Source organism: Gopherus evgoodei, chromosome 2, assembly GCF_007399415.2.
Source record: "Gopherus evgoodei ecotype Sinaloan lineage chromosome 2, rGopEvg1_v1.p, whole genome shotgun sequence".
NCBI lineage: Eukaryota > Metazoa > Chordata > Testudines > Testudinidae > Gopherus > Gopherus evgoodei.
Window position 1 is genome coordinate 157,196,535 of NC_044323.1, and position 25,983 is coordinate 157,222,517.

Here is a 25,983-nt window from a genome sequence, read left to right on the forward strand (position 1 = left end):
TGAACATTTCCAGGGTCAAAATGGAGTAATGTTCATAAGGTACAACCCCATAGCCTCTGTAGTCTCTGGTACTTCATCTATCAGGAAAGAAAGAAAGTTACCAGCCAGTTATTTATTCTTCTGGTGCAAAGAATCTCCCGAGTAATACAAACTCGTAAGACTTAGTGCTTGCAAGTGCAACTCACTGAGATCAATGAACTTGTATTTGCTAACAGCCAAGTCTGAGGTACACTATAGACTCTTTTTCTCCTTCTCCCCCGACACCTCTAAGTTCTTGTTAAATCCTGCTCCTTCCTCTACATTATGTGCCATGACTACTATGGCTTCCTCCTCTCTGAGCCCCCTGCATCTCCCCTTATCAAAATGCTCCATTTGTGTTCATAGCCCTTCCCACCTCAGCTCTCCTCTTTGAATCCATTCTCTGGCGTCCTCTTTTTTTCAACACTGAACTTCATACCTTCCTCTACCTTTGATTCTAACCAAAGTCCTCCGCATGCAGCATCTGACACAGTTGGCAAGGTAAATAACAAACAGGCAATTACAGAAGAAGAAAGACCCTAGGCCAGATCTTGCAAGCCTTACTTATGCAATCACTCCTTGCTCATGCTACCTGTTTCCCTTGATTTTCATGAGTCTGCTCCCAGGAGCAAGGCATACTCATTTGGATAAATCTTGCAGGATCAGGCCTTAGTCCAGGGCCATTTGAGACAAATTTAACTATTATGGCTGATTAACTGGAGAAGAAAAATCAGCAGGGGAGTAAAGTTCACTTGTACAGTCTGTGCCCTATTTCGGTTTCATAATGTTGGCAAATGCCATAAAAACAAACAAAGGCATCTTCTGTTTCTTCAGCACAGCTTAATCCACTAACTCAAATAACAGCGTAAAACACCTTTGTATTTGTAACCCTTCTCTAAAGTGCTTCCTGCATTCCACAACTTAAGATTGATAACAGAAAAACAGCAATGCAAAACATTAGTTCTCTACAAAGATATAAGTGCTGCAGAGAAAAATAGAGTTTTGTCACTCATGTGATTCCCAGGACATGATCCAGATACTGAACTCAGTTACTATAAATCTGGAGTAATTTTTGTTGGCTTGACTGACCACTGCATTACTCCAGATTTACCACACAATAATAGGTTTATAGCCTATAAAAAATTCATCACCTAGATAGTAGGTCTATTACAGAGTAATAGATTTACACCGGAATGCCATGTCTTTGAAATCAATGAACATAAGAACATAAACATGGCTATACTGGGTCAGACCAAAGGTCTATTCAGCCCAGTATTCTGTCTACCGACAGTGACCAATGCCAGGTGTCCCAGTGGGAGTGAACCTAACAGGTAATGATCAAGTGATCTCTCTCCTTCCATCCATCTCCACTTTCTGACAAACAGAGGCTAGGGACACCATTCCTTACCCATCCTGGCTAATAGCCATTAATGGACTTAACCTCCATTAATTTATCTAGTTCTCTTTTAAACCCAGTTATAGGCCTTGGCTACACTACAGAGTTGCAGCGCTGGTGAGGGGGTTACAGCGCTGCAACTGAGGATGTGTACACACTTGCACAGCACGGCCAGCGCTGCAACTCCCTGGTTGCAGTGCTGGCTGTACACCCGGTCGAGCCTCAGGTGTAGAGGATCCAGCGCTGGTGATCCAGCGCTGGTCAGCAAGTGTAGACACCGACCAGCGTTTTTATTGACCTCCGTGGCATAAGCAGGTATCCCAGCATACCTTAGAAGCCTCTCTGGTAATCATGCAAACTCCACTGCCCTGGGCTCACCTGACCCCTCCTTTAAATGCCCCGGGAATTTTAAAAACCCCCTTCCTGTTTGCTCAGCCAGGTGTGGAGTGCAATTAATCAATCAATCAATCAGCGACCATGCCTCCACGCACCAAACGAGCCCCAGCATGGACCAATGCAGAGCTGCAGGACCTCATAAGTGTTTGGGGAGAGGAGGCTGTGCAAGCACAGCTGCACTCCAGAAGGAGAAATTATGATACCTATGGGCAGATATTGCAGTCCTTGATGAGAAGGGGCTATGAACGGGACGTGTTGCAGTGCAGGGTCAAAATAAAAGAGCTGAGGAGTGCTTACTCCAAAGCCCATGAGGGAAATCGCCGCTCAGGAGTTGCCCCCACGACCTGCCTTTTTTACCAGGAGCTGGATGCCATACTTGGGTGTGACCCCACTGCCAATCCTAGGAGCACGATGGAGAGTTCAGAGCAGGGAGAAGTGGGGGAGGTTGTAGAGGACGGCGACAGTGAGGCTACTGGCGTGGAGGGAGACACCCCGGAGTCCCAGTACACATGCAGCCAGGAGCTCTTCTCAAGCCAGGAGGAGGCTAGCCAGTCGCAGCAGCAAGAAGTTGATGATGAGGAAGAAACTGAGGATCGTGCTCGGGGTAAGTAGATTTTTATGTTTTGGGAGAGGAGGGTTTTGGTTATGGCTGCCTGCATGCATGCCTAAACGTGGAATAGCCCATTGATTTGCTCTATCACGTCTCTGTAATCTGCCTTGGTAATCTCTTGAAAAGTTGCAGCAAGAGCGTTTGCAATTTGCTTTCTCAACTTGATCGGGAGAGCCACCGTGGTCCTTGTCCCGGTCAGGCTAACTCGTCCGATCCACTGTGCAGCGAGGGGTGGGGGGACCATGGCTGCACACAGGCAAGCTGCATAGGGGCCAGGGCGGTATCCACATTGCTGTAGAAGACCCTCCCTCTCTTCCCAGGTAACACGCAGCAGTGATATGTCTGGTAGTAGGAAACCCTGTTGAGAATTTAGGGATACTTGAGTGCAGGGCGCCAGGTTCGCGTTTCCACAGCCATTGCACTCTGCTGTTAACCCCCCCCTCCCAGCACGTAGCCAGCCACGCAGTGTGCTCCGGTGTTATGCACCCCCCTCCAAGCAGGCATCCAGCACCGAGGTGTGCTCCGGTGTTCCCCAACCCCCCTCCCAGCAGGCATCCAGCACTGAGGTGCGCTCCAGTGTTCCCTACCCCCCGTCCAAGCAGGCATCCAGCACCGCGGTGCGCTCTGGTGTTATGCACCCCCCTCCAAGCACGTAGCCAGCCACGCGGTGTGCTCTGGTGTTATGCACCCCCCTCCAAGCAGGCATCCAGCACCGCGATGCTTCCCCCCCCCTCACCAGCAGGACGGCGTGAACGCGGACCAAAGCCCAAACCCGCCCCCACCACAAGCAGCTCACCACCTTCCTGTTCCCTACTGTCCCCTCTTCAGGACACCAGCTACCTCCTGTACCCATTGCAGATAAACCCCAGTGACCCATTGGTCAATTCCCACTCCCAAGGGGAAATCGAGGGAAAACCACTCACCCCATTGCTCGCCATGACTTAGCTTCCCTGCCCTCTCTGTGTTATGTGAGGTATGTGAGAAGGATGCTGCCAAAAGTCTAAAAAGTCCTTCACTGTGTGATAATAAACAATGTAGCCTCCGTGTATTACATGGTTCTATCTCTCTTTTTTCTAGTGACCTTGACTAATGCAGCCGGATCACCGGCCTCACGTAGACTGCAGAACTTGAGACGAAATCCCAGAAAATCAAAAGAGGAATTGATCAAATCAGTTATGAGTCACTACAACAGAGAAAGTAGGAAGACACAGGAATGGAGAAAGAAAATGTATGAATGGAGACAGAGTGTACATGAATGGAGGCAAACAGAAAGCATGAGAAAGGAATTGTCTGCCAAAAAAACCACAAAGCAGATGATAAGCCTCCTGGCTCGCCAAACTGAGTCTTTCGAGTCTCTCGTAGCCATGCAGACAAATATGTACCTTTGTAACCCACAGCCCTCCCAAATTCCTCTTTCTTGTTCCCCAGTATTTCCACAAAACAACTTTCTCCAGCAGCCAGTTTCTTATTACCCCCAGCTGCCCCCAACACCTGTACGATCACCTACCAGCCCTGATAACTATAATTCTTACCCTGTTCACTCCACCCCCATTATCCTGCAGCATAGTAATCCTGAAGTGCAGCAGACATTGAATAGTGATCAAAATAGGACATATTCAAACCTGTGAATGTACAGTCCACCACCCCAACCCCCTTGCCTTTTATGTACTGTATGTTGAATAAAGGATTTTTTTTCTTTTTCACTACGTTATATTATTGCTGAAAGTGGTAAATATTGTACACCAAGGTACAGCAAAGCACATCAAATGCATCAAACATTACTGTTGGCTCTCGGCATCAAATTGCTCCCTTAAAGCATCCCTAATCCTTGAAGCCCTTTTCTGGGCCTCCCTATTAGCCATGCTCTCTGGCTGAGCGAACTCATCCTCTAGGCATCGAACCTCGGAGGTCCATTCCTCACTGAATCTTTCACCCTTCCCTTCACAAATATTATGGAGGGTACAGCACGCGGATATAACAGCGGAGATGCTGCTTTCCCCCAAATCTAGCTTACCATAAAGACAGCGCCAGCGGGCTTTCAAAAGGCCAAAAGCACACTCCACAGTCATTCTGCACCGGCTCAGCCTGTAGTTGAACCGGTCCTTGCTCCTGTCAAGCTTCCCTGTATATGCTTTCATGAGCCATGGCATTAAGGGGTAAGCGGGGTCTCCAAGGATCACAGTGGGCATTTCGACGTCCCCTACTGTGATCTTGCGGTCTGGGAAAAAAGTCCCAGCCCTCAGCCTCGTGAACAGGGAACTGTTCCTAAAGATGCGTGCATCGTGCACCTTTCCAGGCCATCCTGAGTAAATGTCAGTGAAACGCCCACGGTGATCCACAAGCGCTTGCAGAACCATGGAGAAATACCCCTTGCGATTAACGTACTCTGATGCCAGGTGGGGTGGTGACAGAATAGGAATATGCGTCCCATCTATTGCCCCTCCACAGTTAGGAAAACCCATTTCTGCAAAGCCATCCACAATGTCCTGCACATTCCCAAGAGTCACAGTTCATCTTAGCAGGGTGCGATTCATGGCTGTGCAAACTTGCATCAGCACCATTCCAACGGTAGACTTTCCCACTCCAAACTGGTTCACCACCGATCTGAAGCAGTCTGGAGTTGCCAGCTTCCAGATTGCAATAGCCACCCGCTTCTCCACTGGCAGGGCAGCTCTCAATCTCATGTCCCTGCGCCGCAGGGACATAAGGGTGAGCTCAGCACACAGTGCCATGAAAGTGGCTTTTCTCATCCGAAAGTTCTGCAGCCACTGCTCGTCATCCCAGGATTGCAGGACGATTTGATCCCACCACTGAGTGCTGGTTTCCCGAGCCCAAACGCGCCAGTCCACGGAGCTGAGCACGTCTGTTACTGCTACAAGCAATTTAGTGTCTTCACAGTGAGGCGATTCAATATCATCGTCTGACTCCTCACTCTCACTGTCACTGTCACTCTCACTTTGCAGCTGAAGGAATAGCTCCACTGCCATGTGTGATGTGCTGGCAACATTCATCAGCAAGGTCGTCAGCAGCTCAGGCTCCATTTATAACAAAAATCGCAGAAATAGCGCTGTAGAATCACAATGCCGCCAAACTGCTCACAATGTGTAGCAAAGCACCACGGGGCGTTGGAACAGGAAGCGGAAAGACCCTCACACTTCCTTCCCCTTCCCACAAGCCACAGCGCCAAAATGGGACGAGGTGCTCCGTGGGATAGCTGCCCACAATGCACCACTCCCAACAGCGCTGCAAGTGCTGTAAATGTGGCCACACTGCAGCGCTGGTTGCTGTAAGTGTGGCCACTCTGCAGCGCTGGCCCTACACAGCTGTACTAACACAGCTGTAACTACCAGCGCTGCAAAACAACTTCCTTTTATTTGTTTTAAACCTGCTGCCCATTAATTTCATTTGGTGGGCCCTAGTTCTTATATTATGGGAACAAGTAAATAACTTTTCCTTATTCATTTTCTCCACACCACTCATGATTTTATATATCTCTATCATATCCCCCCTTTTCCAAGCTGAAAAGTTACACCAGCACAAAACTGAAGTAACTCAGAGAGAATCAAGCGTTTCTGACTGCTGTAGAGATACTCCACATTTATACCCATGTGTCACGGAGTCAGGGCCCTGCACCCTCCCTTCCTGAGATTCATCATGACTCTCAGCCAGCCAGTAAAACAGAAGGTTTATTAGACAACAGGAACACAGTCCCAAGCAGGGATTGTAGGTACATCCAGGACCCCTCAGCCAGGTCCCTCTGGGGGGAAGGAGGTTAGACCCCAGACTTGAGGTTCTCTGCCTCTTCCCAGCCAGCCCAAAACTGAAAAACCCCCTCCAACCAACTCACTTCCCTCCCCCCGGCTCCTCCTCTCCCTTTGTCCAGTTTCTGGGGCATAGGTGTCACCTGGCCCCACCCCTCTCCCGGCTCAGGTTACAGGCTCAGGTATTGTCCCTCAAATAAAGTCATCCCCTGCTATCCTATCCCCAATGTGGACGGTCCCAGTAAAATTAGATGACATTCCCAGGTCAATCCACCCCATTCCCTACCGTGTCACACCATGTAACTAAAATCAGAATATGGCCTCCCATGACTAGAAACCAAAGAGAAAATCTACACAATGCAGCTCCATTAAAGCTATGCAGCAATTGTCAAAGTTAGAATCAGGACTCACAGTTTTTCAGACCACTCTGTTTTATTAGCGCAGCGTTCCGCCAATAACACCCAGATAATGTGAGCACCATGCAAGACACAAACTATCTTATTTATACAGATAAAAGGGCGAGCACTTAACAAGAAAACAAACGAAGCAGAATCTGATAAGTTTACCTGTGTTAGGCATGCATATCTTATTTCCTTACTAACTATTACCGATCCTCTGTTAATATTTCGCCATTAGCACCCTTGTTTATGCCTAATGTGTCTTTTCCTGGCACCTGTATTTCAACATTTCTTATTTCTGCTTAAAGGTACATAAAACATTTCTTTAATCCATTCTTATTTTTACAATTTAATTCATTCTATTTTCACAATCCCTCCTTTTGGTCAAGTTCACGCCATGACCAAAATTTTACCGGTTCCACAAATCAATCATTCTTTATTTCTTCATCAGTGATATTTAGAATCATCTATTAGCACTCTGGTTTGGGGCAGCTATCTGTGTGGCATGTCTTACACCATTTTGGATGCAACAGGAGATTAACTGAAAGCATACAAAAATCACTAAGATTCCAAACAGGATAGTTAGGGCTCCCTGAAACAACCAGTTTCTTATGCCAGAGAAATTGAACAGGTTACTTAGCCACTTCCATAAAGAACTCAGCTCTACTTGGGGAAGATATGCAATTTGTTCTAAGTGGCTAGTGCGATCTATTACCTCATTGGTATTGTCAGGTATAAACAGACAACATTGTTTTCCAATGAGAGCACAGGTCCCTCCTTTGGCCACCAGCACTATGTCCAATGCCTGATGGTTCTGGAGGGCCACCTGTCAGATCGCCCCTGTTTCTTTGGCCAGGGCTCTTAAACTTTCTCTGGTTTTATTTGCCATTATTTTAACTATTGATTGTAACCTTAGGAGCCTTTTTGCCTGGTGTATTGCTCCCCCAAGTGAGATAAAGGAACTGCCAATAGCCTCTTCCCAGGTGTCATTACTGTTCCATATTGTGTTAAACGGACAAGGTCCTCCAGTGAGGTCTGGGGAATTGAGTGGGATAGCCAGGACAGGAACACCAGTTTGAGAGTGGGCTGGGATGTGGCTGCAAACCCAGCATTTAGAAATAATAAGGGTCTGAGCTATCCACACTTGCTGCTGGATAAAAGAATTGTTATTGTGGACTCCCCAGACCTTAAGACACCAACAGCCAAGGAACAGGCACCACCAGAGGCGCATGTTGGAGGCAGGGCCCTTCTAGTTATGACAACCTCAACTGAGGGAACTGCAGTCACAGTTTTATGTCCACCAGGCAGCAGGTGCTAGGCTCACTACTGCTTCTTCTTGGGCCTTGCTTTATGTAGTCGTCTGCTTCAGGCAATCCTTACGAGAGCGTAGATTGTAAGGTATCACAGGCTGTTCGTCTACGTCTTCTTCTGGAGTCAAAAATTGACTCTGCGTGGTCCTGAGGTGGTGGTTGGTTCACTGGGGGTGGTGCATTCTTACACTGCGAAGCATGTATCCACTCTGAGATACCAGACAGTTTAACAGCCGTCCCTTGACTCTGGCTGTAACAATGGCCTTCACACCTTATCTTTTCCTGATGCATACATTCCTCATTCACACAAATAGATTGAGAATACAAACAGTAGTATTTTATATAGAACAAAACAGCATTGCAAATTAAACCTTGCTAAGTTTTACAATTGATAACTAAGACAATTTATGTTGAGACCCAGGCCTTCAATGTTTCTCTAATTTACTTAACATAGACACAATAGAGAATCCTGTCTCTTACTACCTAAATCTTAAAACAAAGAGTTACAGAGGGCCCAATTTGTAATGCATATGAGAAAACAGAATCTTATAGTCCCAGGGGGTCATTTCTTTCTGCTATTTAAAAAAGGTGGCTAGCAGGATGAAATCAAATTATACATTAATTCTTATGGGACATTATAAAATCCTGCTCCTACATATCAACCTCCATATCCCCCTTTTGACACTAAGATTATTAATCGCCAGTGTCACTTCTTATTTAGTCCATGTAATAGAAAATACTGGGAGGTGATTTGGGCCTGTGGCTTTAGCTTTACATACATTTGTTTTATCCACCAGCACAGTTTAAACATTTCAATTAAACACATACAATTTAAAACCAAAAACAATTAGGGGTAGTTACATTAGTATGCCAGTAGTTGTGAGAGACCATCCAGAAAATATGTTATACCAATGGTAAGTTGTTATGCTTTTCTGCAGTGGCAATTCTTAACATGTCCCCATTTGCGTGTATAATATGAATAGTCCCGTTTTCCACATTTTTTTTTTTATTTTTTTTTATGAACCATGTTACCTTTTTACCTTTTAACAGATGATTGGTAACTGTTTGCCATTCAATGCTAAGATTGATAGAGAACTCAGCTAAATCAGTGCTTACAGTAAGCTGAGACTCTTTTGTTGTTGTTGTTGTTGTGGCAAATAGTAAATGTGATTATTGGTAAACACAGTACTTACATTACATTTACATTTGTCTTCTGGTAAGTTGCTAACACTTTTTAAACACTTTTCCCCAAGAATTAACACATACACATAGCCCATTATACAGTACTTTGAATTATCTGAAAGACAAAAATAACATTTTTCTATCCCTTTTGGGGTGGCATTGATTAGTACATAAAAGATTCCTTTCCTTTACAAATACCCTTGCTGATTGCAGGCAAAACAGAGGAATTACCCCCATATTTTCTTGTGTGTTTTTTTTCTATAGGCAGGCCAGGTTTTAATGGGTTCTACTTTTTAAGGGTTATGCGGAAATTATTCCACTGTTTAGTTATTAAATTCATGAGGTGGTGTACCTCAAGTTTTTCCTCTGATATAGCAGACCAAGTTTGTAATCTTTTTCCTGCTGCCTTAAGCTTTAAGTTTATTCACAGGTAATAGCTGAAAAGCATCATTACCATATTACTTTAAAGGATTTTTCCAAAAATCATACACACTACAAGTTGTTGCAGGGGTACTTACTAACATTAAAGTTATTTTAATGTTCCTTTTATGTAGGCAGTTTGTTTGCTGACCAGGTATGTTCTTTATTTGCAGCTTCTTTTGTGCTGGCAGTTCTCACCTTTCTTTATCACCCAGTTAGGTAATTTGTATCAACACAGGCTTGGCTTTTGGATTCAAAGCCATCAGCAGAGCTCAGAGACTCTGTCTTAACACACAGGGATCTGAAAAAGAAAACACAGCCTATTGCAGCTCTTCTTGAAGCCCTAATAGGATTTTAATTCAGCAGCACGTTTCATTTGCATTTTTTTTTACATCCCTTTCTACAATATACACTGCACATGTCCTAGGGAAAACGCACATTCTTTCTATACTATAACTTTTCAAAAACATTAGCCATATTCATTTTTACATAAGGTGTAACTGTTTGTTTTGTTCTTACAAAGTTTTCATGTACTCTTATCAAAGTGACAGTCTGATTACACAGAGTCATTTTAAGGCTCAGTGTTTTTAACATTGCTTCTTTTTGTTTTGTGCACCTTACCTCTGCTGTTGCTTCAGAGGGTCACTGTTAATTTCTTATTCTTTCATTACAGCTCTTATCGGCTATTGTTACAAAAAAACAAACCAAACAAACAAAAAGACTCCAGAATCTCTACCTATTCTCCTGATTTTGACTGCCCTATTGCAGCCATGACTTGGTCTTTATTAAAAAACATTTTAATTTTTGTAAAGAATCAAGTTACCCCTTAAGGGTTAAATGCTAAATCCCAAAGCCAAACAACACTAATTACCTGTGTCTTGCAAAAAGGTCTGTCAGTTTTGCAACTTTGAATTAAAGAGTCAAATGAATTTTTAGTGGCATTAAAAACAAAAACAAAATCAATTTATCTTACACTTACAGAACAGGAGTTTTACAAACCAGATATGTTGGTTTAGATTCTTAGAACTTTACATATTTTCACAGACAAATAGATATATACACATTTTCTTTTCCTTAACATTTTTTTTACACTGCTTTGTTTTTGCATAGCTGTATATATATATGGATTATTTACAGGCACTCTTCTGGAAAAGGGCCCATTTTCTCTTCAGAATGGCTGCAAAGAAACCAAGAATTCTCTCTCTTTAACATGGTCTTTTTAACATTTTCCACAAAGTTAAACTGCTTAATTCTCTTCAGCCTCTGTAGAGTTAACTTTTTACTCTCTTTTCTTAAATCACTTGTTTATGTCCCAAAATGACACCTTTATCACCTCAGATTTCACCATTTTAAGTATTGTTCCAGAGGTTCATGCCTGCACTTACTGCTTTTCTTACGCCTGACACTATTCCCTTAGGGCTTTCAACCTGTTTCTTTATCTGTTGCTTGCCTGCTTGTCTGGGCCCGATCCTGCTTTTTCCAATGAACCGTTTGTGAGTGATATTGTGGTCATTTCACAATTTTGAAAGAAATGTTCAAGGAAAGGGACCAGGAAGGGTGGGGGCTAGTTGAGGAGCCCACCCTCCTTGCTGAATTGGTAGTGGAACACTAAAGAATCAGTTTCTGAGGCAGACAACAAAGGGGAACAGAACAAGGGGCTTTTTGTCCTTTTTACAATGAGATGGGAGTATGAAGAGGGTTGGATCGATCCGGGGTTTAGAGAACGGGGTAAAGGGGAGCGCTCAGTCTGGTGGTGGGAGAGGAGGCTTTTAATAAAGCTTTTAACTTATTATTTGAATAATTAAGAGGTGAGTTTTGATTTTGTCCACCTATGATTTGCCTCTTGCCACCACTGCATGAAACAATTAACCTCTCCTTTAGCCAATTTACTTTTAGGTTGGCTGAGTTTGTCCTTTAAGACGTCTACTCAGTCTTTGTTCCAAGATTTTAACAGTGGCCACTGAGTTTTGGGATCCCCCTGAGTTAGCCTAGACCATTTTTCCAGAAATTTACAGGAGTCTGGACCTTTTTTTTTTTACAGGAGTCCAGACCCATCCTAAATACATAAAATGAGCTGGCGTTCATTCAGGGAACTGTCCCGACTTAGATGTCTGGTTACCCATACAGGAGGATTTCACACAACAATCACACAAGAAGGAAATTCGGGTTCGTCAGAGCGATGCCCTGTGCAACACACAAAAGGAACCCACAGGCTACTGCCTCAGTCACTCTTGCTTTCACACCAGGGGGTGCGGTGCGGCTGCGACTGTGCAGATTCCACTCACTCAGACCGCGGAGACAGGAACCCCTCGGTCGGCCTGTCCCCGGACGGAGACGGCACCCAGACTCAAACACTCCACAAGAGGACGGATAGACACAGCCCTCGTCCAGACTAACCCGCGGCATCGGCGGGTTAAAATCGATTGCTCGGGGATCGATATATCGCGTCTAGTCTGGACGCGGTGTATCGATCCCCGAGCGCGCTTACATCGATTCCGGAACTCCATCAATCCGAACGGAGTTCCGGAATCGACACGGAGAGCCGCGGACATCGATGGAGCCCCGTCCAGACTGGTGAGTACCTCGATTTTAGAAATTCGACTTCAGCTACGTTATTCTCGTAGCTGAAGTTGCGTATCTAAAATCGATTTTAATTCCTAGTCTGGACGTGGCCACAGAGACAGGACAGTCCTCAGTCCTGACAAAACACAGAAATAATTACCTGACCAGATTCCTGATGTCAGATCCCGGGATCCCTACCAGAACAGAGTGGGAACCAACAGGTTCGATGGCGTAGACCTCACTGTGGCTGTGCGCCTTTCTGCTCTAGTGGAGGACCGCTCGGGCCAAATGCCCAGGTGCCGGCTACCACGGTCATCCTACAAAAACGGTCAGGAATCACACAGCCCCAGTGAAGACGGTTGCCATCTCAGTGGAACCTCCAAATTGTCAAAGTTAGAATCAGGACTCACAATTTGTCAGACCACCCTGTTTTATTAGAGCAGCACTCCGCCAATAACACCCAGATAATGTGAGCACCATGCAAGACACAAACTATCTTATTTATACAGATAAAAGGGCGAGCACTTAACAAGAAAACAAACGAAGCAGAATCTGATAAGTTTACCTGTGTTAGGCATGCATATCTTATTTCCTTACTAACTATTACCGATCCTCTGTTAATGTTTCACCATTAGCACCCTTGTTTATGCCTAATGTGTCTTTTCATAGCACCTGTATTTCAACATTTCTTATTTCTGCTTAAAGGTACATAAAACATTTCTTTAATCCATTCTTATTTTTACAATTTAATTCATTCTACTTTCACACTAGATTCTGTACTCATGTAGCCCCCAATGACTTCACATATGTATTGAGGCTAAAATATGACTAATGGGCATTGTTCCTGAAGTCCCACTGCACATAATCTGAATTAATTTGTCATCATTTAGCACGGTGGATTAATATAACACAGAAAGGTTATATAGACCTGGGTAATTATGCCCACTTTTGTATTTCTCCCTTAACCAAACCTCTTCGTCACCTTGTCTTTCTGATTTGAAGCCCTAAGGAAACACTGGGGAAGATGCAGCTGTCTGAAGAGGTGCCTGTGATTCCAAGGCATATTGCCAGAACAGGGAATGCATGTAGAAGTGACTTCTCTGGAATGAATTTGCATTTTGTTGGTTTCTTTCTGCTATGGTCCTCAATTTAGTTCTGTTTACAAGTGTGAGCAGACTTAAATCCATAGAAATCAATGGGCTGGAATGGAAGAGGGAAAAGAATGATCTTGTGTTTTAGGCACTGTATTAGTATTCAGAAAATCTGGGTGCAAATCTGGGACTGCCACAGACTTGCTGTGTGCCCTTTGGCAAGTCACTTCATCTCTCTGTGACTCAGTTCCTCACCCGTTAAAAAGGGGAGGGAGGTAATAAAACAGACTTTCTTCACAAAGGGCATGGTCATTAGTGAGTTGGAGGTGCCTGAATTATCATTACAGTAATCAGGACTATGCAAGTATCTTAATTCATAGAACATCTACAACCCAACAAGTTTGGAAGAGTCATAATGGTCCCTTCTGGATTTACAATCTATATTAAGCAAAGAATGCCAGGCGGCAGGGGCAAGTTAGTTTGTGGAGGTGCCCATCTGGTTTTGGAACCAGAGCACAAGGGAGATTAAGAACAATGCATAAAAATGCGGGAAGAGAGGATAAAAACAATGCTCCGCCTCCACCGCTGTACACTGTCCTCCATATGCTGCCTCCTCCTCCGCATGTTTCCCTCTAACTCCGACTGGTAAATGGTGACTTTAGATTGATCAGAAAGGGTACTCCCCTACACACAGCTGTGTGTTTCCAGTCCTCAGCTTGTATCTCCCTGCTGCTGTTCAGGCAGCAACCAGATATTCGGGCGGGTGCTGGCAGGATAGTGGATCAGCCATAGATATGTTACAAAGAGATAGGAGCCCACCCATTCTGAACACACCTTGTCTCTCCCATCAGCTTCCCCAAGGGACAATATTTTAACAAGGTTGTTTTGTAGATGCAGCTTCTGCTTTAAAACAACGAAGAGTCCTGTGGCACCTTAAAGACTAACAGATGCTTTAAAATAGAAAGTGGAGGGCTGTTCTGTTCAACGTGGGCTGCGCTGAACAGGGGACAGGGATCCAGAAGAATGGTACATATTAAGTGAAATGCCTGAGATCTGATTCTCCTCACCTTTATTGTGGTAGCAGGGCCGGTGCAACCATTTAGGCGGACTAGGCGGTTGCCTAAGGTGGCAAGATTTGGGGGCACCAAAAAGCAGCGCCCCCCAATTTTTTTTTAAGTGGTTGAGCGGCCCACTGCTGCTGGGATGAAGAGGGAGTCTGAGCTGCTGGCGGCAGCGGGCAGTCCTGGGTGTCCCCTGGGTCAGTGCGCCTCCGCGGCAGCGAGCAGCCCAGGGGGTCCCCTGGATCAGCGAGCCGCTGCAGCATCCGGCAGCCCAGGGTGTCCCCTGGGTCAGCGCGTCCCCTGGGTCAGCGCGCTGCTGCCGGCAGCCCAGGGGTTCCCCTGGGTCAGCGCGTCGCTGCCAGCAGCCGACAGCCCAGGGGTTCCTCTGAGTCAGCGCGTTGCCGCCAGCAACCCAGGGGTTCCCCTGGGTCAGCGCATCACTGCCGGCAGCTGGCAGCCCAGGGGTTCCCCTGGGTCAGCACGCTGCTGGCAGCCCTGGGGTTCCACTGTGCAGTTGCTGCTTCACTTCTCCCACCTCCCAGGCTTGGTGCCAATCAGCTGTTTGGCGCCGCAAGCCTGGGAGGAGAATTAGAGCAGGACAGCGTGCTTGGGGAGGACGCGGAGCAGAGGTGAGCTGGGGTTGGGAGGTACTGCAGGTATCCTCGGGCCCGGGGGTGGGGAGCTGCTGCGGGGTGCGGGGAGCTGCCATGGGGGCGGGGGGCACACTGCAGGGCCGGGGGGGCGGGGAGCTGCTGCAGGGCTGGGGTGGCGCAAGGTGGAAGTTTCGCCTAGGGCACTAAACTTCCTTGCACTGGCCCTGTGTGGTAGAAATCAGCAGTAACTACACTGGAAAACCAGACCCCAATACTCAGATCGTCAAAGGTATTTAGGTGCCTGACTCCCACTCAGGGGTGGCTCTAGCTTTTTCACCGCACCAAGCACAGCAGTCAGCCAGCGTGTCTGGAGGAGGTCTGCCGGTCCCACGGCTTCAGCATACCCACCGCCGAATTGCCACCAAATCCGCGGACTGATGGACCTCCAGCAGGCGTGCTGCCGAAGGCTGCCTGACTGCCGCTCTCACAGGGACCAGCAGGGCGCCCCCTTCGCTTGACGCCCCAGGCACGTGCTTGGAGCGCTGGTTCCTGGAACTGCCACTGCTCCCACTGAAATCAATGGAGTGCCTAACTCTGGGTCCAAGTCTTTCTTCTTCTCTTTCCTTACTTTTCTTCTTTCATATGGAACTAGCAACATTTACAAGTTAACAGAAAGGTCCAAAACCCATTTGAGAGCTTTAGGAGATGCAGAGTGCACTTTTCCTAGAACTCCTGGTGATGAAAAGATGGGACACTTGTTCACAATGTGTTCGGTGGCTTGAAGGTCTCCCCATTCACACTGTGGCAAATCCTTGGTTCTTCATTCATGCAACTGGTGCATGCATCTTCCATGTAACATCCTAAGACGGTCATCCACTGTTTTTGGCAAAGCAAGAAACCAGGAGGTTCGACATGAGATAATCTACAAGGTGCTTGCTGTTTACATCAGACCCAGCCCATTGCACTCACCAGGTGTCTTCTGGATTGAAGCTGGATGAAAAAAAGAGCTTCTCTGGCTACTCAGAATGGTCAGTGGGGTTTACGATGAGCATGAGGCAGGTGAGCAAGGTTGCCATGGAGCGAGAGCTTTTGGTTAGCAAGAGTTTTCTTGTACTCGCGCAACGTAGCCATCTCTTGACAAATGGTTGGAGGAAAGATGTTTGCAAGGACTGGAAGCCAAGGCAGCGGGGCGGACTTCAAGGTGCTAGTTAAAAGTCTCCTTGCCATGTTTAGCTGGGTATTGCTGAAGTCCTTGTGCAAGCTTCTTCCCGAAACAGGTGCGCAGTATGTGGCCATGGAATAAACTAAAGCCAGCATTGTGGTTTGTTGCGTTCAAGCATCACAACCCTAGCTAGAACCTGCTCGCTTTTGGACGATATTGATTTCCTTATTCTGAGAGGAGGGAGGGGTGCTATGAGGTCCACTCCTTTTCTGCAATAGCAGCTGATCCAAAGTCTATTGAACTCATTGAAAGCACGCCCTATTATTATTATTATTTATTTGTATTCCTTTAGCACCTAGGAGCCTTAGTCATCGGCCAAGACGTTATCAAGCTAGCCCCAAAGTAGGGGAGTGCATTTGGGGCAGTCACAGTTATTGTAATAGCGCTAACAGCCTGAGTGAGGACCACAAGTTTGAACCCTTAGGGCCAAATTCCTCTCTTGGTTACACTGGTGCAAATTTAGAGTAACTCCCCTGCTTTTAAGAATAGGAGTACTTGTGGCATCTTAGGCCACGTCCAGACTAGGTATTAAAATCGATTTTAGATACGCAACTTCAGCTACAGGAATAACGTAGCTGAAGTCGAATTTCTAAAATCGAGGTACTCACCCATCTGGACGGCACGGCATCGATGTCCGCGGCTCTCCGTGTCGATTCCGGAACTCCATTCGGGTTGATGGAGTTCCGGAATCGATGTAAGCGCGCTCGGGGATCGATACATCGCGTCCAGACTAGACGCGATATATCGATCCCTGAGCAATCGATTTTAACCCGCCGATGCCGCGGGTTAGTCTGGACGTGGGCTTAGAGACTAACAAATTTATTTGAGCGTAAGCTTTTGTGGGCTCAGCCCACATCATCAGATGCAAAGAATGGAACACACAGTAAGAAGATATTTATACATACTGAGAACATGAAAAGGTGGAAGTACTCATACCAACTGTAAGAGGCTAATTAATTAAGAGAAGCTAAAACTTTTGAAGTGATAATCAAGATGGCCCATTTCGGACAGTTGACATGAAGGTGTGAGCAGAATCGGCGCTAGGGGTTTGAGTGCCCTTCGCGGACGGCAATTTCACCACCCCGCGCACTGGTCCCATGGCGCTGGTGGAGCTGCCGCAGTGCTGCCTGCAGGAGGTCCACCAGAGCCGTGCGAGCAGCCGACCGTCCGCAGGCACGACTGCGGCAGCTCCACCGGAGCCGCGGACCAGCAGAATGATGGTGACTCTGTTTTTTCCCCACACAGCCTTAGCTGTTGTTAACACACACTCTCACTAGTCCTCTAGTCTCTGTACAGGAAGTAAGTGTCAAGGGAATGAGCTCCTGTAAGCTTTTCCCCAGAGAGTTAATGGTTCCAGTAACTGCCTTCCTCTTAGGTTCAGTTAGGAGTCAGCAGCAAAGCAGACATGAGTGGAGGGCTGCTCGATTTGTGGCCTCTGGGGTTGTTGGTGACCCTCAAATTGCTTCCTTCATGTGGCATCTGCCACCCATGCATACTTCAGCCCCCAATCCCATCCCCATTGCCAGCCACACATTGTACCTATCAGTCCCACCCCCACTGCAGCGAGCTGCCAGTTTCACACAAATCTATGCACCTCTGCCTCATCTCTGTTCAGTCTGCAAAAGACAAATAACTGTCACCCCTTTGCCATATACACTACAGAGATGGGCCTGAACCAGGAATCCAGGCCAGCACTTCCTCTTCCTTCCTGATGTGTCCTATAGAATTTAATAGGGATAGAACCAATGTGTTTCTACAATAATTACTCTGAAAAACCGATGGAATTTAAATACAGGATGCGATTCTTTGAATGGGTTGTTTTAACCATTCTATAGAACTTTACAGTGGGGATATTCTATAGAATGGCTGAGAAAACCCACAGAAAGGAGCTCATTCTCAATTCAATTCCACAGGACTTTTCTGCAGAGAGATAAACTTTCCCAAAGTTCAGACTGTTCATGAACTTCACATTTCAGACCCATCCTATAACAGGCCCAGGCTGGAATTATGAATCCTAGAAATACCTATTTGCATCCCATTTGCATGTGGATCTGGGTCCCGATTTTGTGGACTGTGCCTCTGCTCTAAAATATACAGAAGCCTTGTCTCTGAGCAGTTTGTTGAAGGCAACTGGATTTGTTGTGTGGAAAAAAAAATAAGAAGGGGAGAACAACAAACAAAAGGGACCAGAGAGATCACCTTAGTAAAATAGTCTTGGCAGAAGAGATCACTTAATGCTGGTTTACACTGGCAAAAAAGAACAGGAGTACTTGTGGCACCTTAGAGACTAACAAATTTATTTGAGCATAAGCTTTCTTCGGCTAAAACCCACTTCATTGGATGCATGCAGTGGAAAATACAGTGGGAAGATATATATATACACAGAGAACATGAAACAATGGGTGTTACCATACACACTACTGTATAACGAGAGTGATCAGTTAAGATGAGCTATTACCAGCAGGAGAGAAAAAACTTTTTGTAATGGTTTCCACCAGTGCAGCAGTATTTGCAACAAGGTTCACATCACACTGCAGTGATACAAACTGATGCAGCTACACTACTTGCTAAAATTCCTGTACAGACACGAGTAAGTACAATATTGTAGGAGAGGAAATAAGGTTTATGTTAGTTATAGCGGCACAGCTAGCCAATGTATCTATAACCATCTATATCTCGCACAGCTGTTTGACATCATTACCAGATGACTGAATGAAAGCATGGTCCTTATGCTTTCAAGAGGATCACATGCTGATCATGCCTTTTAAGACTGTGAGATGCAGCCCATGTATAGGTTTGCTCACATCTGTTGAACCAATGAGCCATCACAGCAGAAAGCAACCACTGCTGCGCTAAAGGTTTCATGTCTGTCATGTCCTGGAAAAGCAAGAACAAGCGTACTAGCTCCAGTCTCCCATGAAGTTCTTCCAGTGTCCTGCCAGTATTTCTGATCCCAAAGTATCCACTTTCTTACTCAGCTGCTAAGATCTCTGCTCACCATATTCGCCTTGGATGAACTCCACCCGTTAGCACGTGATTCTTTATCTGTGCCAACAGGAGGCTCTGAGGGCTGGTTCCAGGCCCACCCTTCTGCTGAAGATAAGAGAACAACCGGCCTCCTTCATAACAGTCCTAACAGAAAGACAAGAAATGAAGAGGCTACGGAGATGAGCTCATCTATCAGCCCTTGAGGTGACTATTAACAATGGAACTCTTTCTATTGACTTCATTGGGCTTTGGATCCAGCCCAGCTGGAAGGCCTGAGGTGCACCGGAAGTGACAGTACAGGGGTGGAGGAAAGTTGGTAGTGACACTTCCTGTGCTGCACCCATGCTGGGCAGAAACAGAAGACATCAGGATACCCCAGTGGTCACTGCAGCACCTTTCATCAGCTCTAAACCAAAAGAGTCTGCAGTCTGGTTTTCCATGGGCAGTAATTCTTTCTATCCTAGAAATACCCATACCTGTGGGTTAATTGCAACCTGAGATGTTGCAATTCCATGCAAAGGTCCAATAGCTTTAGAGAAAATGGCTTCCACTGAAAAAGAAACTTCCATAAACCCCTCAATGTCACCTAGCCGGAGATTACAAGAATATCCTGATCCTGGTATGTCCAATCTGGTTCACCAAAGAATATCATGTGCAGTCTTAAATGAAAACGAGGGCCACGCTTATATCATGGTGCAATGTATATACAGATACTAGTGAGGAGTTATGTATGCATACTGCAAATATGTTCCTAAAGTCTGTATCAAGGCAGAACTGACAATCACGTTTTCTGCTAGACAAAAGGTATTAATCCATCTCTCTTTGTCGGCATATAAATTAAGGTGAGTGACGCACCCATGAAGACACACCCACTCAAGTAGGGCTTTACAGTGTGGCTACTCATGCCCCAGCTAGGCCAACCTGAGCACTCAGACCCCGTGCTGATTACCCAAGTTAACTGTGCAGTGAAGACATACCTCCTAAGATAAAGTGGTTCTACCAACTGCCTCTGGTCGCGGCCTTGGGAATAGCACACTTGTCATTTCTGAAAGATATTACATTAGAAAATAATTACTTAACACAAGTTACTTAACCAACTAACAGGCTTCCTTGGCCTCTAGCATAAAATGAAAGGAGTTTCTGTGGCTGCCAATTGGTGGATGTCTGCGTAAGACAGTGAGGTAGATAGAGGCTTTATCTGTGCTGCTGAGAAAAGGTGTGTTTTTACCATGGGGTAGCTAGCACGCATTAGCTAGTGGAGATAAGGGACTTTAGTTTTACTGCAAGGTAAACTAGGTGAGGTCACCCCAGGCAGGAGATACAGTACCGGCCTCCCCTAGTTTCCCTCGCGGTGAATCTAATGTGACTTCTCACCAGTATGTTGTTACTGCATGATACCTAATGCGTGTTAGTTACATTATAGTAAAAACACCCCTTTTCTTAGCAGAAAAGACACAGCCATAGTGTGTAGGAGAGAGATACTGAGAGCATGTGAGTTAGTATAAGAGAGAGAGACTGTATGTGTATATATGGGAGAGTAACAGCGAAAGTTAAAAAGAGAGTAAGCATGTAAGAAAACCTGTGGCCTTCAGTACTTTAACCTCACTTCATTGAATCCCTCCATTATCTTTGCAACTCTATCTTGACTTAGAACAATTCCAGTTTAGAAATGTGCCCACCTCAGAGCCACATTCGGTTGTCATAAGGGGCCCAGGCACACCATCCCATTCCTGCACTGTTACATACCATGCTTGATCCTTTTAAACTGAGCTTCTCAGATGTTTAATACGGCCAAGATTTTCCAAAGGTACGATGGTTTTGGGTGCCCAACTCGAGGCATGTTGAAGGGGCCTTATTTTCCAAAGCATTTGGATGCTCAGCACTGTCTGAAACTGGGCACCTCAAAATGTGAGTATCCAAAATGTCCAGTCACTTTTGAAAATCTTGCACTGTGATGATAAGTGCAATATAAGTAGGTGATGATAGATTAGATAGGAAACACCTGATACATCTAAGAAAATGCCAATAGCACTGAGCTATCACAATTTCATTTCACTTCACATTGACACTGTTCTGTCATCACTATTGAATGCTGTTCTCAGAACCCAACTATTGCCCTGATTCTGCGATGTGATCTGATGATTACAACGGAGTTCTGTGCAGGCAGAAGGGACACTTGCAGAATAAGGACCTATGGAGTACCCGTTGACAGGTCACTTACATCAGCTGTTTGTGACAGCAGCTCCAAAATCTGATTTCCTGTGGCCCGTTTCAGTTCCAGGCAGTAGAATGAGCTTACCAATGGGCGCAGTAATGACCTGCAATAGAAGAAGAAATGAAGGGAATTAGGTTAGTGCCAAACATATGTATACACTGCAGTAAAACAAGGCTGGGCAGTGTGAGAAAGGATATAAAGCTTTCAGAAGAAGCGCTTGTTAGGGCTGGCTGACAAGACAAGCTAGTTCTGTGGTGAGCATCAAGTCTATTCATGTGAATAGTAGTTGCTTTAATAAAGATTGGCATTATTGCTAAATATAGATCTCATGTCCCCACTACCTTTTGCCGTCATTCACTCATGTTCAAACTGGGTATAAAACACTAGCACTGGAATAATCGATTACACAAGGTGCAGAGCAATAAAGAGGCAAATCGAGTGAGTGTAAAATGTTACTACTATGATATGCAAGTGGAAAATCTGACCCTCTCACTTTTTCAACAGAAATTACTTTAGTGATGGAATAGAGAGCCAGATCCTGGTGTGAATTGGCATCATCTCTATTGACTTCAGTGGAGTTATGCTGATTTACAACAGGTAACTATCTGGACCTGAGTTTTATTTCTGGCTCTGCCACTGACCTTGAACATGTCACTGCCAAGCTCAGTGCCTCAAACTGTGCCTCAGTTTTTCCATCTGTACAATGGAGATAATGATACATATCCACCTTTGTAAAGTACTTTTAGATCAATGGATGAAAAATGCTATAGAAAGGATGAGTAGCTGTAGTGTTGGTCCTCCAAGAAAAACTTAATCCTCGGAGAAGTTACAATATCACACACTATATAACCTGCTCCTTTTCTGTGCAAAATTTGATTTGGAAGCACTTCCACTCTGAACCTCTGGGGATTTATATAACATTCTCCAAAGCGTGATGTCAGGACAGGTCTAAAATAATGCTGTATGCACATTAGTTCACATGCCCACAGTTCATTCCACACCAGGCCATTGTGATATAAGCATGTTGTTCATTCATGAAGATAAATTCCTTCCTGACATACAGAGACAAGATGAGTGAGGTAATATCTTTTCTTGGACGAACTTCTGTTGGTAAGAGAGACAAGCTTTTGAGCTTACAGGGAGCTCTTCCTCAGGTCTGGGAAACTAACTCAGAGTGTCACTGCTAAATACAAGGTTTAGCATAAGGAGTTAATACATATTTCAAGGGACCATTCAAGGTACACAGCCTCAATACAATATATTTCTTGTGAGCTGCACACAGAGTGGAAGTTTGTTATAAGGCTCAGTTTGGGCACCATCAGAGCTAACTATACACCAAAATGATTTCTGTGGACTAGTATATGCAGGTCCATGACCTTCCCAAATCAGATAATGAGCACAGAAATGTAGTGTCCATATTACAATGACTGAGCAAGTTTTATTAGGCATTTTAATGCCCAGGCAAGTCAGTTAAATCATAATTGGTTTGAACTGGCAGTCTCACAAGCTCTGGCATTCTCTGCCTGCAGCTGAGTGCCATTCAAAATTCTTGCCTGACTTTAAAACTTTACAGGGAATCAAAGGAATAGTTTCCCGTCTGATCCTAGCCCCTAACAGCCCCCACTGATCATTCTGATTTAGGAACAAAGGTACAAGAGAGCTGGCTTTTAGAGCATAAGATTTGTCTCATGGAAATGAGTCATTACAGGTGAGGAGAAGCAAAAGCAAATTCAACTGTAATTTGTACATCAAGGCAACATAATGTCTAGGCATTTTCATGGCATTCCATGCTGCAGACTATACAGCTGATCTCAGCACACCCCTGGGAGCCGTTCTCATCCTCACACTGCAGATGGGGAACCGAGGTGCAGAGTCTCAAACAGGTGACTTGGTGACAAACTCTGTGCATCTGATTCTGTGCTCACTCTACACCTTGGAAAAACTCCACTGATCTTAGGCCTCAATCCAGCAAAGCACTTAAGTGGGTGCTGATCTGTAAGCCCATGATTAAGTCCATCTCTACTCAGCAAAACACCTGACAAAGCATACTGTACGCGTAAAGCTAAGTAAGTGCTTTGCTGGAGCTACCTGGTATGAAATCAGTGTAAGGGAGAGGAGAATCAGTCCCTGTATTCGCCCTTTGAGCCAAGTCCTCAGCAAGGTTCAAAATGAATCATGATAAAGTATAATAATTAATAACAAGTGTCTGTATATGAAGAGCATGAAAACTCCTGGATGCTTATAGCTACATAACTAAACACGTATAATTTAAACAAAAGCAAAGGCCGCATAGTCTCATCAATGAACACCAGAGCTGTAGCCTGATCCAAAAGCCCTTTGAAGTTGGTAGAAAGACTCCTTTTGACCTAAACAGGCTTTGGATTGAGCTCCTCATCCAGGAATTAAAACACACACATCTTTCCCTCAAACCTACAATACAGTAAAAGACACAAATCCTGAAACAACAGTGAATTGAAAAGAAAATAATCACAGTAATTAAATGAAGCTGTACTTTGTACAGAGAGAGAGTCAGTATGGATGGAAAGGCTAAGGAATGAATGAGTCAGTACATGATAAGATCAGTACAGAAAGTTTGGTATTAGACCCAGTTAATTGAGAGCTCTGGGGTGGGTTTGTGGTTTGCTTTCAGGTTTTTTGGTTCACACATTGTCTTATTTTTCATAAAGAGTTGACAACAAATGAGCTTGCTTATAATAAACAAAATGGAATCGAAATAAAATTAAATTGTTTAATGAGTAAAAGTAGGGGGGGAACAAATCTGTAACTGAAAGAAAATAATTGTCAAATAAATAGATAAAAAGCCTTAATGTATGCCTGTAAAGGTTACTGGTCTCATTTTAAATAGCATAGCAGATGAGGACCAATGAGAGACCATTATAATTAATAATTATCTGTATTATGCTAACAGTTAGCCCTTTCAAATTCTTGGACGGCTCAGTAAAATGAAAATGGATTTTTACCAAATTTTCCTCCCACAAAAATACACATTTTCAGATGAAGAAAAGGCATGCAATTTTTTAGGATTAATTATTATATACTAATTAGTATTGTTATCGTTATGCCTAATAATAACATCTCTCTACTGATTTTAAAACAAAGATGCAAACCTCAACATTAAATAGCAACTACATGGACAAGAAAATCCTCCCATCATCCTACACTTCCTTAACAATCTCATCTTCCTCTCATTATCACATCTGTGATCATGAGAAATTCAGCACTGTAGCTATCTCAAGGAAAAATCAATAGTTCTTCTCATAGCTCTGGAAAGGATATATTTCCCAGCAGTGATTAATACAGCCACTTTAAAGCTACACTGCCACTTAGCGGTTACAAAAAGCATTACTTTCTTTCTCTGCACTGTGCTGGGATTGGCTCTGTTTGCATACAGAGTTTGTACAGGGATGGAGCAGAGTTGTGTCACTCTTTCCAAGAAATATTCAGTGTAAGAAATGCCCCCACATAATTCTGACAAAATGCTGATGACCCGATGGCTTTTTGAAGGAAATATCTCCCCATCTGTCTAAATGTTTACCCCTGGGTAAACTAAAAATGTCTAAATGCAGTTGACAACATTCCATTTCATAGTGCAGATACTTGGGACAGATGTTCACATTTGAATGGAAAAGAGAAGCTTAGCCTGTAGGTTCTAGTCCTGGCTCAAACTGACTCTATGTGAGCCATGGTAAGTCACTCCAGCTCTGAGCCTCAGTTTCCCCCTTGTAAATGGGGATAACAACACCTGCCTACATCACAAATAGGTCATGTAGGCCAAAATTCTCAACCTTGCAGGCCTAAATTTGAGCACCTACATCCATATTAAGGCAATGGGCAGGGACTCAGGCCACCTGGGTTCTATTCCTGGTTCTGCTATTGATCTTCTGTGTGACTTTGTATAAGCTACTTCACTCCTTTGTGTCCTTTCTCAATCTTTATCTGTTTTGCCTATTTAGATACCAGAGTGAAAGTAACTTAAAGGATCTGAGCGGGGGCATGGCCTCAACTGGAAGAGGCGGGGCCTTTCAAACTGCAGAGGTGGCTGGGAGCCCCGGGACTCAGGGGCGAATTAAAGGGCCGGGGCTCCGGCCGCCGCGGAGCACTGGGCCCTTTAAATCCCTGCCCGAGCCCGGCTGCTGGAGCTCTGGCAGCGCTTTAAAGGGCCCAGGGCTCCCCGCCGCAGAAGCTGGTTCAGTCTGGCACAGCGTACTGGCTCTTGCCGGTACGCCATACCGGACCGTACCGGCTTACTTTCACCTCTGTTTAGATCGCAAATTCTTTGGAGCAGGCACTGTCTTTTACTATGTGTCTGTGCAGCAGCTAGCACAATGACTCCCTGAGGTTGGTTCGGACCTCTAGGCACTGCAAATAATAATAATAATAATGATAAATAATAATCGAAGTGGTCTCATTTTACAGACAAGCTGGGCATCTGCAGCTCTCATTCAAGTCACCGAGGGCCAAATTTTGTTTCCACTTACACTGATGTAAATTCACAATGACATCAGGAAGTTACGCCCAATTTACATGAGAGAAAGAGCAGGGTTTGGCCTTTACTGTGTAATAGGAGATGGGCCAAAACTGAAACATTTTGTTCACAATCCCCTGAACTGTGGTCTGGTTAAAAAAAAACAACGAATCCTAGATCCAAAATAGGTCATGTTTTGATTTTGTGAAACTGAAAGCTGATGGCTGACATTTTGCAAAACTAATGGCTTATTACTGAAATGGAAGTGATACCG

The 25,983-nt window shown here is 44.9% G+C and overlaps 1 long non-coding RNA gene across 3 annotated transcripts; it reads right to left on the bottom strand.

Annotated features, from left to right (window-relative positions):
* Positions 1-9,764: 9,764 nt before the first annotated feature.
* On the bottom strand, positions 9,765-21,340 carry LOC115646338. 3 transcript variants are annotated; one of them, XR_003998998.1, is made up of 3 exons: positions 21,230-21,340; positions 19,986-20,053; positions 9,765-9,792 (listed from the first exon to the last, which is right to left on the bottom strand). It is a non-coding gene; the product is annotated as an uncharacterized LOC115646338 (long non-coding RNA). The 3 variants fall into 3 exon arrangements; XR_003998996.1 differs by having other exon boundaries at positions 20,755-21,340; XR_003998997.1 differs by lacking the exon at positions 9,765-9,792 and adding an exon at positions 18,430-19,152.
* Between the last annotated feature and the right edge of the window lie 4,643 nt (positions 21,341-25,983).